The sequence below is a fragment of the Pezoporus flaviventris genome, unplaced genomic scaffold (genome assembly GCF_033815535.1).
Source record: "Pezoporus flaviventris isolate CSIRO_AGI_PZ_B2104156 unplaced genomic scaffold, CSIRO_AGI_Pfla_v1 ptg000036l, whole genome shotgun sequence".
Lineage (NCBI taxonomy): Eukaryota > Metazoa > Chordata > Aves > Psittaciformes > Psittacidae > Pezoporus > Pezoporus flaviventris.
Window position 1 is genome coordinate 29,731,661 of NW_026892584.1, and position 15,491 is coordinate 29,747,151.

The following is a 15,491-nucleotide window of genomic DNA, read 5'->3' on the forward strand; positions in this document are numbered from 1 at the left end:
TTCAGATTCTGTGGCAATACAGGTCTGAAGTATTTCGTTACACGGTAATGTGTATAAGTATCGTGGTATTCCTGCAAAAGCAGAGAAAAGTCTTCCAGCCCACTGTTTTGTAACTATGGGGAAACGCCTGCAAAGATGGGCTGCTGAGATAAAGATGAAAATCTTGTGCTTCCAAGAGAACTGCATGTTATCTGCTAGAGTTTGACCAGCTCACTTGAAAAAATAGAACAGAATAGAATAGTTCAGTTGGAAGGATTTCTATCAGATTTTTGTTACTGCATCATTACCATTGGCAGGTGACACTTGGTTTGTGCAAATCAAAGTGTGATGTTACTACTCAGTGTAGGCGACCACCTACCAATTTCACAGCTAAGCTAATAAGCTAACAGAAAACAGGCTTTGTTGTAAAATCTCTGACACTTCTTACCAACAACTGTTGCTAGAACACCTGGAGACCAACTTTCTCTCAAGTACTTATGCTTGTCTTGTTCAGACGGAAACCAGAAAGGATGAAAATCACGTCTGGGCTTTTCACATAGGTGAGGGTGAAATTTAAAGTCACCTGTCTTGATGGAGCTCACTAGCACTTTCACTTTACTGTGATTCAAAGAACGTTGCTAATACTTGATGGTGCACGGGCCAAAAGAGAGTTAAGCTCTCTTTCTTAGAGCTGTGCTGTTTCTGCCATTCTTTTCTGCCTTCTCACTGAACTGGATGTGTGATTGACAGGCATGCATTAAGCAGATGTGTTGAGTAAGATGACCTTATTTTCCTGACTTAGAATCATGTCCTTGGTGCTCAAAATGGGAAAGGTGGTAGCCTTTAGAAATGAAAGACTGGATACATGGGGTTGAAGACATCTATACCTAAGATTCATACACTGAACACTTAACAGTGTTGACTCAGGCTCTCTTCCTTTCCAGCGCAGACTTGTTGAGCTTAGTGTAATGTGGAATTTTGAAGTATGAGGTGGTTTGCAGATGCACGTTGTATATGGCATGTGAGGTCAGTGTGTATAATAGTCTCCTTTGGTATATTTGGCCCAGGATATGCTTTCCTGCTTCCCACTGCTGTGTTGATCGTACATTTTATGGCCTGATTTGTTTGCCCCAGATTTCCACCTTCCATTATGGGACTTTTTCTCTCCCTTTATAGTCTTTCAAACTTTTTTCAGTTCAGCAAACAGTTTGTTCCCCCCTCTGTCCTTCAAATAAAGTTTTCTTTGGCAATCCCTGTCAGGATAAATTCAATAACTCTTTAACTCAGAAGGATCCCCAAGGAGGAAGCCAAGAGTCAAATGTTACAATTATTCACATTTTGGTGAGAAGAATCAGACTTCTCAGGAATCATTTCAAACAAAGTGGTAACAGTTTATTCCTGCTGGGTGGAAGCAGGAAGTGTGCTGGAGGGAACCCGACAGCCTCCTGAGCACCATCAGGAAGCATAAAATGGATGGGCAAGGAGAGGAAGAGGGAGAGGCATTAACGGAGAAAAATGTCTCATTTCCTCCCTCAAACTAATTGGAAAAATGTGTTAGTGGTTGTGGCAGTGGTAATTTCTCAAGGTGGTAATAGCTGCAGTCTGTCCTGGAGTGGGACTGGTCACAGGTTGGACCTCTACTCCGAATGGCTGTGATTAGTGCAAACGATAGCAGCTTTGCTTGTGATATAAATGTACACACACAAACATATATATAAACACACCTACGCATACATATGTAAGGTGGGTTGGTTGATTTTTTTTTCACTCAGGATCTATGCCTCATTTCTAGTAATTCTTGACTATGCATACATTTCCAGAATAAGAATGATAGAATGTAGCTGAAAACATCTTTTGTTTCCTTTTTTTTTTTCTTTTTTTTTTTTTTTTTGTGAGGGTATCTTGCTACAGGAAAATGTAGGGAGGTGTGAAGGGAGAATAGAAGGGGCTTCACCATATAGGTCACTATTTTAGAATAAGAATGGGATTGCTTATTAATACTGGTGCAAGTTCTGGGCAAAAAATGGATTTCCTTTGACACATCAAGGCACACTCACATGACCCACCCTCTGTAATCTTACTGCAATGTTGATAAGCCTGTTTACATTTCCCCTATGAGAAGGACCAGCCCAAATTCAGATGTCAGTTACCTGCTTAGCTGAAATCTTTTCATGGACTCTGTGCCAACGAAAATGTTTCGTGTAACCCCTCTCTGTCACAGGCTCTGGCCCTGAGATATCACCTCTTCCAGGCCAGGGGAGAGGTACAGAGCAGGAGTCAGCTTTTGATGGCTGGAGCTGAAAGGGTGTTTCCTATTCACTGGAGAGCGTTATCCTCTTGGGTGTTTCGTACAACCCCTTTATGTTGCCTCAGTGTCACAGGTCTCTTGCAAAATATGGAAGAATTGGAGGGAGAGTTGAGATGCAGGGTGTATATGTTCTTGACTGCTGTGTTATTGGGGAAAAACAATTCTCAAACTCTTATATGGATTTTCTTATAAAAGCTTGGTTCAAAAATATTCAGTTCTGCATCCAATTCTATTTTCTGTGCAGCTGATGATAAAAGCAAAACCTACAGGCCAAATACAATGCACAGGTTTTCTTCTGAATAAAGGGACTGGCACTTGCCTTTCAGATTTGAAATACTCAGCCAATATGGAGATAACTGACTCATATTCTGTCATCATTTTCTTCGTGCTTCATCCTCCTGAAACAGATAAATGGATGCATATGTAGTTTTCTGTGTATGTGTCATTTAGGTGAAACGTTTTTAACAGGGATATAGAGAGACACTATTAAATGAAAAGATGAGTAGTGAATTATGCCATGTACCTAGAAATGTTAATATAAGAAGATAATCTAAGATTACAGACCTGGAGGTTTAACCTGTGGAGGTTTAACAGAGGCAGCTGCGTTCTGAAAATTCAGAAATCACCTACCTGGATACTTAGCATCGTTTTGCTTTTGTTAAAGACAGAAAAGACAATTCAAGGAGAGATCAAACAGCAATCCTCTGTTGAAAACTTCCGATACGCACTCAGGAGCTAGCAACTTTTTAACACCCCCGAGCACAGCCTCTTTCTAAATTGAACTTATGTTTAAGTTAGAACATACCTTGCAATTAAGCATCACCTTCTACTTTCCTCATTCTCTTCTGGTAAATGGGAGCACATGAACCTCAATTTGGTTCATGAGAGAAAAGGATAATGAGTTCAAGTATCCATAGTGAAGCCATATTGTATAACATTGTATAAAGTGAATATGGAATAAAGCCCAGAAAGAAAGTGTGGATAGCTCAGCAGGTGGGAATTAGCAACTGAAAAAAAAGAGATTTCATTTCCAATCCTCAGTGGCTATTTCATACAGTCTAGAATAGATTTGGAGATGGAGGTAGATCTCTCCTAGAGACCAGTGATTAGGATATTATTTTGGAAGGTCATGAGAACTGTGTTCAAACCTTTAATTGAAACCACCAGAGCATTGCCACCAGTGGCTTCTACTTTGCATTTGAGTACCAGAGGTCAGTAATTTGTAAGCCATTGGAACAATTTGTCTGGACTGTGCTCATTTCAAGGGCAAACTTGAGAGCGGGCTCTAAACCAGCTGAATTGTCTTAATGGTAGCAATTTCTGCCCATCTGATACTTCTTTCCCCCTCTTTTTCTAAATGGATTATGTCCTTTCTGCTCTGTTTTGCCTATCATTTCCACAGCTGTATGTTTTATATTTGATGACATTGGTTTCTACATCCTGCATTCGCTAGGACTCACTAACTAGGTCTTCACTTCTACAGACAGTAGCAATGAGATCACTGTGCTGTGACCCTGGTTCAGCCAGCCAACGACCAGCAAGCTTGGGTGTGGTGTTGAGAAGCTCTCATGGATGTTTGGGAGAGTCTAATCACTACACATTCTTGGACAAGCTGTATAGTTACTCTTTGCAGGCTGCACAATTACTCTTTGCTCACTGAAGCATCCATCTGCATGGCAAATGCAATAATTAGGATGGACAGAGAGATGGTGACACATCTTTGGGGAGATCAGGGTTGTTTGCCTTCACAAATTTTGTTTCCTTTTTATTTCTGTTATGTGGTGAAACACCACTCAAACCATGCTCTCTCACAGAGACCTCACTTCTCTTTGCATGTGCAGATCCTCTTCAATGCAATGACTGTGTTAGCCTGAAAACACTCTTTCTACATGTAATTATATAATAAATAGATAAATTTAAAAAAAGGCCAGATCAGAAAGGAAGGGTACACCAGTGTTATTGTTGGTTTGGATTTTTTTCTTAAAGCTATTTATCTCTTGATTGCAGATTTCGATTTTAATTCTACCGTTTGATATTTACTACAAGCCCACCTTTCTTGTGCAGACAGCCGGCAGATTCTGTCTGGGCATACTGTATGACACATACTAGTGGTCCTGCCTGCTACATGCACAGAATGACTCTGCTTCCATTTAAGGGCAAAGTCTGGGGAGTGGGAAGTATGGGAATGGCCATTATTCAAGTGTATATGACATTTAATGTTAATTTCATTTTCTCTCACCTATTGCACAGCAGAACAATGCAAAATATCAAGACTTTCCCTGAGGTGGCTGTCTTTCCGATATAGAAGAAATATAACATATACATTTAACCAACCAACCAAAAAAAAAAGTATGTATTTTTTAATTCTAACCTCATCAAGTACTCGTACTGAGAAAAAAAGGAGGATAGTGATTATGGGAAGGAAAAGAGCTGTTTTATTTATGCTGACACTAACTTAAGTTACGGTGGGTAAAATATGGCAATTTGTTTCTCAGGTTACTCATAATTTTTTGCATCTTTCCTTACTCAATTAAAGTACAGAACATCTAGAAGATGATTCTGTCTAGCACAAAACTGAATTCAAGTGTAGCTGGTGAGACATCAATGCAACACTTAGCTGGCTGTGAAAAGTAGCAGAGGTTCTGAGATCCTGTCAGTGTTTATGAGGGCAAAGTGCTAGAAGAAAAATCAGTCAAATTCTCAGATTCATTATGACCCATAAGCTGCCTTCCAGAAATTAAATGCCTGGTGGATGTCAGCAGAGTGTGTTGGTGTGTGAGCATGTGTGTGATGGAAGTCGGAAATTCATTTCTGTGTGTACAAGTGGAGGAAGGAAAGTAGAAATTGAAATTTCGGTCATAAATTCTCCTCTGTTGCCATGTTTAGGATGAGAGGTAGGAAGGACAATCTATACAGGGTAGAATGCTTTCTTCTTTAATTTTGAACAGAATTTTTCTTAGTCTCAGTGTTTCAGGGTGAGTTATAGTAAAAACATCATTACCTGATCTGTAGGTTTTAATATTGATCCTCCTTTATTCCTTCAGAGATGAAAAAATACCCCCTCATATGCCAATTCCTTCATCAAAACTATCCCCACAGTGCATGGAGAGGGAGCAAGTTGTCCACTCAGAAGCAGCTACTCACTGCAGAGGCGGAGTCAGAGCTTTATCTGCAGTACTCCAGCCTGTCCTTTCTGCAGAGCTGGAGCAGCAAGGACCCCCATGAGCAAGTAAAGATGACATTTGTGCCAGCGTATGCATCTTTGGCTTCCACTAGTAGACACTGTCCTGCACACAGGAGTTATTGCATAACCACGGCTGGGAAGTGAAAAGATAAGACCTGCACAGCACTGAAATCCGGTCCCAGTTATCAGACCCCTTCTGTTAATCGCTCCTGGTCAGTCATATGTAGGTTACAATAAGATGTTATGCATAGGGTGTGTATGGGGTATTTTCACTAGGGAACATGCATCTTCCGTACCTTCTTATTCTCTGTCCAGAGCTTCCTAGAGCAATGGGAGAGATAGGAGATCCCATCGCTACTACTGATAGAGCAGCTCTGCAGTCAGCAAATGAAATACTTCCCTTGTCCCTTGTATAATTATCTCTATCTTGAGTCCTGGCCAGCACTACTCATCTTCATTTCAGTAAGGGGACAGGCTGGAACTGGGAATGGCAGAATTCGTTTATCACATTTTAATAGAGAGGCAGCTCAGGAAGGGAGGGACTAATGAGATAATCCTGAAGAAATTAGCTAGCTTCTGTCACAGGGTTGTCTCCTGTGAGGCAGCTGCAGTAATAACTGCTCCCTCCCTGCCTCTTCCCTTCTCCCTCTGGGCCCTACCCTCCAGTGCACCATCACCCCTGATTGTTTCCCTGTTGCTGCAGCGGAGAACCCCTCATAGGCCATGCCGATGTCCAGCTCATGTATCTTCCTAAGCTCAGCATGTAAAGCACCTGGGGTGTGTGGCACTTCTTAAGCAATGAAGAGTTCATAGATGAGACTGGCAAGATATCTCCCATCCATTGGGGCATACGTAGAAGAGCTGGTTTTTCTTTGCTGTTTTCTGCCTGATTTCAGAAAGTAGGCCCAGTAGTACCAGCAGTTCTGCTGACTCAGCGTTCACTCAGATTCTATTTGCAATTGCTCAAAAGTCGTTATTGAAGACTTGATTCAGCAAGGCACTAAGGCACCTTAGAAAAGTAAGATTTCCCCCCCCCCCCCTTCAGGGAACCACGCAGGATAAGGCTTATGCTAAGCAGGTGGTTAAGGCTTGTTACGTTTGAAACTACAAGTGAGTGCTCTTGTTCTGCATTGAATCAGGACACAAGACTGGATTTCCTTCAGAAGAGAGTCTTGTACCACCTTATTTATGTACACTCAGGTATTTTCACCTAGAAAGGGTTTGGTTGTTTTTTTTTTTTTTTTTTGGTATTTGTGCTGGCACATTGCTGTCTTCAAACATTTCCTGAACTTTTCTTTAAACAGAAAAATGGAAAAAAAAGGTTCTTGTATCCATCAAAAACAGCAAATTCAGCTCAAACGTCACAAGTTTCAGATGTGACACTTGAGTCTGCTTCAGAAATTCCTAAATTAGACAGCCAAAACAATCCTCAGCTGTGCTGCAGCTTGCTTACCTAAATCCCAGTCTTTCAACATATATCTTCTACGTGCTTTCCTTATATCATAGAGTGTATTACAGCATCACAGCTTGCACTCTCTTTCTTAACCCATAAGGCATCATACAGAGCTCTTCAGTGGTTAAAGTGAACGGATTTTTGTGTCTATAGACAGAGTAAACAGCTCCTGACAAAATGGCCTAATCATCTTTAAAGTCATTAGCTTTAACTCTGTATCAATCATTCCATATTGCTGAGCTAATAATACCTAATTATAAGCTGCTCCTGGTGTTAGCACTGCTAACTGTTTTCCATTTAAATGCAGATGTTTCCTGACCTTCTGCTTCCTGAGGAAGAGATAACTCCTTATTCTCAAAGTCAAAGGGAGAGGGCAGCCTGTCATTTTGGCACCAGGGGGCTTTTTCACCCCACGAAGGGATGTCAGGTTCCCCTGGGAAGAGCAGGTATTTGGAAAAGACTGGCCAATGCTCTGGGCAAGTCAGGCAGAGCACAGTTCCTAGAGTTAATTACTACTGCAAACATATCACTGTAAGAGCGGTGTTAATTGTGATGATATTGCAGTAACTTGCTCACTGTCTTTCAGTGCAAGCCAGTGGTTGAGTGGTCAGCATGCAGTGGGACATCGCAGTGAAGCAGAGGAAAGGCCAAACATCTTCTGCCTGAAGTCTTGAAGTAACTGGGACTGAGCTTGTGTTTTAAATGCAGTCGGATAATTATTACATATAGATCTTGCAAAATCAGTTTAGGAAGAGATCATTTGGGTCAAAAGAGTGGATAATAGGTGAGTGGAAACAAGTGATTATAGGGAGGTTTGTAGTAAAACTTTATTTTGTTTTATTTGCATGTATGTTCATCTTGCAGTACTGCTAAATTAGGAGAGTTAAAAATTTTAAACAGGTAACTTCTTGAAGACAATAATTTGACTTTTCACATGGTTTTAATAAGCAAATGAGAAAACTTTGGATGAGGAGACTTTCTTATTTTTCTTTGTGGGCATTTGTAAGCTCTGGACTCAGCACACAAATATATTAGCTTTTGTTTAGTGTTAATCTGGAGCATAAGGTGGGGTAGATTAATGAAAGAAATTAATTTCTTCTGTTATCTGGCCTTTGAAAAAGTAATTAAATGTGCCTGATTGTTTATACTTTTTTCTGAAAATGATTCTGTCAGTAAATTTACTTTATTTCTTTGCAGTGTTTTTCTTTGTGAGTTTAATTTTTGCTATACCAATATTGTGAATAATAAGGAAACAACATTTTTGGAAAAATGATCATATTCCTCAGTTAGTATTATTACTTCAGTTTAAGGAGGAAAAAGAGTGTTTCCAAATTCACCATTTATCTTTAATTAAAAAATCAATGAAATCTATTAAATATAATGAGTTACTATAAAAAAAATCTGCAGGTAAGTATATAGAATCATAGAATCACAGAATAGTTAGGGTTGGAAAGGACCTTAAGATCATCTAGTTCCAATCCCCCTGCCGTGGGCAGGGGCAACTTACGCTAAATCTTATCACCCAAGGCTTCGTCCAACCTGGTCTTAAACACCGCCAGGGTTGGAGCATTCACAACTTCCCTGACCAACCCATTCCAGTGCCTCACCACCCTTACAGTAAAGAATTTCTTCCTTCTATCCAATCTAAACTTCCCTTCTTTAAGTTTGAACCCGTTAGCCCTTGTCCTGTCACTACAGTCCTTAATGAAGAGTCGCTCCCCAGCATCCTCACAGGCCCCCTTCAGATACTGGAAGGCTGCTATGAGGTCTCCACGCAGCCTTCTCTTCTCCAGGCTGAACAGCCCCAACTTTCTCAGCCTATCTTCATACGGGAGGTGCTCTAGTCCCCTGATCATCCTCATGGCCCTCCTCTGGACTTGTTCCAACAGTTCCATGTCCTTTTTATGTTGAGGACACCAGAACTGCACACAATACTCCAGGTGAGGTCTCACAAGAGCAGAGTAGAGGGGCAGGATCACCTCCTTTGACCTGCTGGTCACGCTCCTTTCTGATACAGCCCAGGATACATTTGATAATAGTAATATAAAATATTACAAACCTCCCATACTTAGCAAGATGTTTTGATATTTGGATACTCTTACATTCATAGCATTTTTACAACGCTTTTTTGTTCTTTTCCATTTCTTTTCATTGATAGAACAGGAACCATGATTTTTGTTGCATTTTAATTAGTGATATGAGAATTCCATGATTAATAAGTATATTGCAAAAAATTATCCATTTAAATAACTTGTGGACAGATTTTAACCAATTTTTCAAAACTCAAAGAAGAGTTTGGGTTAGTTTCTGTATAGTCTGGACTTATATAACAGATGACTTCTTATTTTATCCAGTTCTGCTTATGGGGTCTAAAAAAACAGTAACTTTCATTCACAATGGGAATGTTTTACCTAACTCCCATGTGCACTGCTCTTTTGGTGTGATACTTTGTTTTAACTGTGATGTTGTATACATTGCAGATAGATGAAGTTTTGCGCACCTAAACACAGCCAGTGTCTCACATAATTTGACATTGAAGTAGAACATGGAAGCTACTTACAATGGAAGTGATATAAATCCCATGTTAAACAGAAAACCAAACCTGCTTAATGATGCAAAAACATGGGTCAAAATAATCTCTACTTTAAGAAAATTCAATACATTCCACTCAATAAATGGATTCGTGAAAATTCAACTTTTGCATGAAAGCACCTGAGAAGCCAGTCGTGCTTAAAAGCCTGTCTTCTTAACTACCAAGCCTTCTTTACTTGCAATGCTACACAATGTGTGAAGAGTCCCACTGAACTTCATTGAACTGTACCCAGTGTCTTCAGTGGACTGAAGCATGTTCAAACACTGCCTGGGGACTAAAGAAATGGTTGAGAAAGATCTAGCCTCTCTGATGTAATTTTTAAAAAATCTAGTTCTTGTGAGTTTTGCTAAAGTGTTAAAGATTTAAAATATTCTCACAGGTCAAATGAAATGCTTGTAAGTAATATTTATTCTTAGAATGCAGCAATTGTTCCTGAAATTACTTTGATGAATATTGAATTGTATCTATTTTTACTTCATTGTTCAAAGCTTTTACAGCCCTGTTCAATATTTGTTCCTCTTCTAGAGGTCTTTTGACATACTGAGATTTTGTATGTCACACCATGGTAAAAGCTAGAACAATATAATTATTACATAGGGTGTAAGTTTGTATACTGACATACTCACCAGAGAGCACACCCACACTTTCACAGTAGCTGGTCACGAACGGTAATTATTTCTCTCCTCATTATCCCTTTCGCTATTGGAAAAACAAGAGAAACGTTACAGGGAGGTTGGCAAGGGTGAAAAAAAAAATCTCTTGTTCAGTAACAATTTCCATCTTAAAAATATATATATATATATGCTGAATTTTGTTTTTTGGGGATGGGTGGAAATTTATTTTCAATAAAAAGTCTAGTTTGCTTCTCTTCCTCATTTGGAGCCTGAGCTTCAAGCATCTTCCATTCTGAGGCAAATTCACCACCCAGACTGGCTCAAGAGATCAGATCAGGCTTCTTAGGGACCTGCTGCAGAGTTGAACATAGTAGATCCCTGACTTCCCAACTCTGGTGTCTATCTCTGGATGAAACTGCCAGAGTTTGTGCCCATGTGGTTACCAGTCTGTTTCCTAGGTCTGGCAGGGCTGTAACCTGGAAAAGGGGGATAAACTGAGACTGTGCCACAGTGAGATTCTGAGACCGCCTAGAAAATTGCAACACTTAATGTTTTGATCATTTCAATACCATCAGTTATTTATTTTACTTTCCATTTTCTCATTCTGGAAGCTACAACATTCATTCTGCAATGGATAAAGTATTTTTACAAGTTCACAGCTCCCTGAAGAGTGGGACCTCTGACTTTCAGTTACCTCCAGTCCATATCATACCCTGTTCATCCCAACCTGCGTGCTGATGTTAGTATGCTTTGAATAGGCGGCAGCTCTAATCTGTCTTTCCTAAAATCATTCTGAGCTCTTCATCCAAAGACAGATTTCAGTAGCTAATATCAGACGGTATTCAGTAAAACTGCTAGATGTTATTACCAGTTGCAAGCCAGGCCCTTGGTTTTGATGGAGTGACAATAAAATATATTAATGAGTAGGCTGTGCCCTTTATGCTTTTGCCACTTACTTCAGTCAGAAGCTTCCTCAGCAGTTCAGCCAGATTCTGATGATTCGTTGTTGTTTAATTTATCAGTTTCACAGTACATTTTCTCTTCTAGCATTTCAGCTGCTAACAGCATCTTTCTTTTACTATAATGAAAGGGTCTGAAATAAACATCTCCCTGATACCTTTGCTAGTGAAGACTAAACATATTTTTTTCTGAAATGTCTTTTTATTTTCTGTGAATTAGCCCAGTTTCTTGAGGGTTAACAATTCTCTCCTTCTTGAAAGACTGAGTAATATTAACTGAACAATACTGTTGTTTGAGTTTCCCTTCTTGTTTAATCGTTTTTTAATTTCCCAGGCCCTTCATTTCAGTCTTCCATGCATATGTCTACCATTTGGCAAACACACCAGTACATTTGCAGTGCGGGCTGCCTCTCAAAGTGCAAGAAAAATAAGGAGAGAAACTTTTAAATGGAAAAAATAAATGACAAAATTTGATTCTCTCTGCTTGCTTCTATGCAGGACTGTAAACATCTTTTAATAATGAGGAGAATAAGCTCTCCAGTCATCTTCAGTTTTTACATAGATATATTCATCTAAAGGCTTTGGTAATTCCTTTGCAAAGGAAGATTTATTTTTTTTTGGCCTTCTTGTGCTGGCATATAGTTAGGAAGTGTCAGGCCAAATGTAATGTGAATAATGAGAATAAGCCTAGGAATATATATGATTGAAAGAACAAATCCCAGCAAGAGGGGTGCAGCCAGCTTTTACCCTCCCTCCACCTTCACTAGGATGAATAGGAAGAGCTCAGAGTAGGAAGACACAAATACCAGGTATCAAAATCATTAATAATGCAGTTGCCATGCGATATATTACTTGTAAATTCCTTTTAAAGGGCATGTCACACCATTTAGTACAATCCATTAATCAATAGCTTACAGAGAAAGAAGCCATCTATCTTGTTCTGTTCCTCAAATCTAAACTTTCAAACAAGGAGAGATTTGTTGAAGTTCAGTATTAACTGTTCAAAAAGAAGGGAGCTCGATCATCCAAAAGAGAGCAGACATGGCTGTTTACTTTCAGCATGGGTTGATGTCAGTATTAAATGAATCATTTGATTTACCTCTTCTCTGCTTACCACCATGAATATGTTACAGATCTCTGTTAAATTACGATAATTTTTTCCCCCACAAAATTAAATTCAAATATGAATCAAAGATACTTACTAATGGTGAGCATTGTTAAATTGTTATCTTTGAAACACACTGTAACAGTTATCAGAGTAGAATGGTCTGACAGTCCATTTAGCCTCCATCAGACCCTTATGACAGTTTTATTAGTGACTGGAATAAATTTCTCACAATGCATCTAAAGCATCTAGGAGAAAGATCATTTTTCCTGATCTAGCTGGCCGAGTTCAAATACTGCTGTAGTCATTGTGCTGAAGTGAATCTGATATAATCTTTACATTTTGCACACTGGCATATAAACTTGGTTGTCTTTGCACCTGTTTGTGGACCCCTGAGAGTGATCCACAGAAAGTAAGAGACTGACTGCAAACCACCTTCCAGAACCACAGATGTTTACAATGCCATATCTGAGGCACAATGGCAGCATGCAGCACAAGTACTGTGAGCAATCGTGTGGACAGACTGCTGTTCAAGACAGAGGTCTTGCCTCATTCTTCATGATGATAAAAAACATACTTCTGTCCTTCCCTCAGCTGTTTGTGGGCTGCTGTGGACATGGTGTCTTTGTGACTCAGTCCCTCTTCTGGCACTGAATACTGAGAAGCACCATTAGTTCTTTTTCATCTTGTATGCTGTGGTCATATACTCATTCATGAGAGCAACACCAAAAGGTAGCTGAACCAGTTATGTTAGCATTTTATGAACCTGAGCCTCCACCTTAAGCCCAGAGCTGGAATTTCACTTAGCTACTGTAACAGGACTACATTTACTAGGGACCCATGTTGTTCTTTCTGATTCTTCATATGCTTATAGCTGCAGGATTAGTTCAGGTCTGTGTGCTACTGCTGTTACGGATGTAGTCACTGTGGTTGAAACCCATCCCCAAAAGGACATATCTCCAAATCCCAGATGAGTCTCCTACTTATCTGGTCTCCCAGATAGCTCCAAACTTAACATGAACTTGGGAGTCCAAAGATGAAAAGGATGGCCTAAGTACTAAGCTGGATCTTGGACTGTGGTCTAGAAGCAGGCTGAACTATAGAAACCAGGACAACAGTACATGCTGCTATTTACTACTTAACACCTTCTATGATGACAAGTTTTGCACCTGGATGATTCTGTGTCTTTTATTTCATTTGATTTGAATCCTCTTCTAAACCAAGAGAAGAGTGAGCTGAGTCAGAGTCAAGGGTTTGCTCCTTTACTCTTGCCCTCTCCTACTTCACTGGATGACTCCTGGCATTTTATTGAGAAAGCTGCATAATGTTTGAACCCCTTATTGATTAAAAAGGAGAGGAGGAAATGAAAAAGAAATGAAAGAATCCATACAGTGAGGTCTATGCATCAGCACAGGGAACGCAATTAACCTTAGAGAGCAGTAGTAGTAAAAAGGAACAGAACAAACTGAAATAATAAAGCTGGCTCTGAATTCTACCATGGTGTCATGGACAGATTGTGCTGGAAAGCTTCAGCTCTGTGGAACTTTGGGGTGAGGGGGGTTAATTATCTCTCTGTGAAACATTCATTACAGCACCTGGAACTACACAGAACTCACTGGGCTGCAAGTTCATTGAGAGGTTCATGATCCTTTGGAGCAAACGCAGAGTCATTCTGGCATGAAACTGTTTCACTTTGCTCCCTGCTCATCTAGACCTCTGCCTCCTACATGCTGTAGAGCCGATGCTTTTTCTCTGCTTATTCCTGTGATTATGGCTTGGACTGTCGTTTGCTGTGTTCGCGCAATATGTAGCACAATGGGGCCCTGATACTTACATGGAGCCTCTGGGTGGGAGTGTGATACAAATAATAATGCTCCTGAGCAGCCAGGACATTTTGGCTGTGCTGTCTTTCAGATAGTGTCATTTCTTCACACACTTCACTGACTGGCCATACTCCAGCATGATTTTAAGCTTCTTTTCCTAACCTTTGAGCCTTATCTTGCTTTTGCCCTTTCACCCCAGTCTGGGCTCTTACTAGTTTGCATTGCTCCATCAGGCCTGCTTAATTATCTGCTTTTTTTAATCACAAGTACTCTCTGAGCTTTCATTTGCCCACCTACCCTTTCACAAAGCAGTTCAAGCAGTTAGCAGAGACTTTGCTGTTACAGCCTTCTTTCAGTTTCCCATTCAGTTTGATGCCTATAGAAAATCTCATATACAAAGATGGGCAGGGAATGGGTCAATATACACATAAAAGATCTTAAAGACAATCTGGCATTGTACAAATGGAATTTGAGCCATAGCTCTGGGGTATTTCTCACTTCACCACCACCACCACCTCCTTTTCATCTCTGCAGCCCGAGGGGCTGCGTTGCTCTGCTGGAAGCTCCAAGGGTGTGTGGAACTACACTGCAAAAAGGACCAACATTCAAAAAAACCTCCATCTTTGCTTTTTTGGGCTTTATTCAGAGAAGATTTCAAACCTTTCCTAAATTTTGTAGCAGATGATTCACTGGTGATGGCAAGAATTCATATCTCTTCATCTAGCATACTATATCATTAGCTCTGTTAGGGTAGTCTGAAGTTTGGTAAATGTGGCTGTGTTCTCTTCGAGGAGGATGACAAAATTAAAGTTTATTCTTCCTCCTGCTGGTATAATTAAAAAAGGAAAGAAAAAAAAACGAAGGGAGAATCCAGGATCTTTTTATTTAAAATAAAGTGTTAACAACCTGGAATTTGTCATCTAGTTAGTTGCCCCATAGAAAGTTAACTAGATCAAATCGCTTGAGCAGGAAAGGCAAGAGAAATATCATGTGTGTGAATCTTCCCGAAGTTTACCTGGGAGTTAGTGACAAATCCTCTTGGCTGACTGGCATAAAGTGTTGAATTCTCGGGAAACCTTGCAGTTTAATTCAGAGGCACCCGAGGAATTTATGTTCTTCCAAAGTTTAGTCCTAACTAGCTGGGTATTTTGAGAAGCATGTCTGAATTCAGACATGTAAATCCCAGCTAATCTTCTGTCTCTGCATGTGGGGTCCTTGCACTTCCTGCCTTAAAGTCAAGAGAGAGAAAATCAGAACACAACAGGGAGAGGACTGGCAGCTGTGTCAGGACAGAGATGAGCTCTTCTGTGTCAGTGGGAGCTAGATTAGGCAGAATTTAAAGTTGTAGCTCCTGAGGACAGAGATGACAGGCATTTATCAAAAGGTTAGGGAGACTGTACAAAAAGCAAGACATAAAAGACTAAGAAGAGACTAAGGATTAACAATAAGTAAGCAAACAGTATGAAGGAATAG